This window comes from Brassica oleracea, chromosome C5, assembly GCF_000695525.1.
Source record: "Brassica oleracea var. oleracea cultivar TO1000 chromosome C5, BOL, whole genome shotgun sequence".
Taxonomy (NCBI): domain Eukaryota; kingdom Viridiplantae; phylum Streptophyta; class Magnoliopsida; order Brassicales; family Brassicaceae; genus Brassica; species Brassica oleracea.
The window spans coordinates 44,619,939-44,621,973 of record NC_027752.1 but is presented as its reverse complement, the minus strand read 5'-3'; positions in this window follow the sequence as shown (position 1 = coordinate 44,621,973).

The window sequence follows — 2,035 nt, the reverse complement described above, 5'->3', positions numbered from 1 at the left end:
CTAGATCGACCGATCCGGTCCATGTGGATTGACCGATCTGAGGCTCTACGGGCTCCACACGCACAAACGAGCTTTTCACTCCTTTTTACCCACTCCCCTCAATAAGGGACGAAAGAAGGGGACTTTTGGGACTCAGAAAAGATTAGAGACGACCAAGAAGGAGATTGACAAGTTCTTGAGAGAGATTTGAGAGTTTTGTACTTGTTTTGGTGTGATTTGTGAAGATTTGTAAAGGAGTTCATCTCAAAACCATTTGGAGAAGATCTTCTGAACCTTTACTCTGTTTTAATACAATCTTATCATGTTTTCTTCATCAAAATCGTGTTGTTCTTGCTTAGTTATGTGTGAGTAGTCATCTAGTTGGGTTTAGGGGTTCTCATAGGGGATTTCTTGATGTTTTGATCCATAAAACGTGTGTAGACTAAGGGATTACGTTTTGGTTCTTCATCTAATGGATTTCTTACTGCTTGAACTGAATTGATCACTTAGTTCATGATTTCAGATTGTTTGATGCACCGAAAGTGATTGTTTGAACTTCCGAAAATACTTTAGATGAGCAAAGTGTCCTTAACCCTCGGAAGTTGATGTTATTGCGCTTTGTGAACATATTGAACATGTTCTTAATGCTTGTTTAGAAATTGAAACTCAGCGGAAGTTAGTGTGGAGATTTCTATAACATAGAGAATTAGCGCTACGGAAGTAGGTTAATTCTAATATCGCGTTTGAGTTCTAGACGGTTCTTAATATATCCCTGTGTCTTCCATTAATTGTATCTTGATTAAAAAGAAATCCCTGAGAATTCCCAATGCCCAACGTTTGTTTTAAAATAGTTTTCAAATCGTTTAAATCATCTTTTTACAGCTTGTTTATGCTTTGTGACACTAGAGAAAATTAAACAAAAACCATCAAAAATATATCTTGATTCGCTGTAGCTATTAACTTGTCTGCAACTCTACGTGTGATCATCGGTCCCTGTGGATTCGATCCCGCATTACTACTGCGTACTTTACTGTGCACTTGCAGTTAGATAATCGGGTTAAAACTCGAGACATCAAGTAACTCTCGAGGCATCTCTTGCGACGTCTCGAAAATGTTTTGCGGATAAAAAATAATTTGCTTGGTTAAGATATATTGGAAACATCGAATGCGTGGTCAGATGTTTTCGAATTTTAGGGTATACGAGTATACATATCCACTTCTCCCCCCCCCCTTTATTAATGAGGGGGGGACAGCTGAATTTGTCTTTCGACAAACTGCCTACGTACTCCTTTATTTAGATCAAGCCGTCTCGTAGTTTGGTCATTGCGAGTTGGTTTGTGTAGTGATAGTATTTTTTTAGATGCATCGCATTCCAGGTCCTTGGGATTTTTATGCCTTGCTTGTTGGCTATTTCGTAGGAGCCCGGTCGGACGACTTTTTCGATTTTAGAGAGTCCTTCCCAGTTTGCTCCAAGTTTTCCCGCATTTCGTTCAGCGGTGTTTTGGAAGACTTTGCGAAGGACCAGATCTCCTTGATTAAATCTGCGATTCCGTACGTTGGAATTATAATACTTTGCGGTTGCGTGTTGGTAATTTTGGATTCGGATGAGCGCTCGATCTCGGCGCTTGTTAATGGGATCGAGATCATCCAGGAGCATGACGTTATTGAGCTCCTCTCGTTCGGGAAGAAATCTTCTTCGAACACCGGGGAACTCTACTTCTGCGGGAATCATGCATTCTGTTCCGTACACCAGAGCGAAAGGGGTTTCTCCCGTTGCTCGCCTCGGGGTGGTACGGTGGGACCAGATGACTCCCTCGAGTTCGTCGGCCCACCTGCCTTTTTTGGCCTCTAAGCGTTTCTTCTGTCCGTCGAGAATGGTTTTATTAATCGTTTCAGCTTGTCCGTTACACTGCGGATACCTGGGCGTCGACTTGTTAAGTTGTATCTTCCATTTTTTGCAGAACGCCTCGAACCGGGTGGAGATAAACTGAGATCCATTATCGGTTACGATCTCGTAAGGAACTCCATGCCTACAGATGATGTTTCTCCATACGAA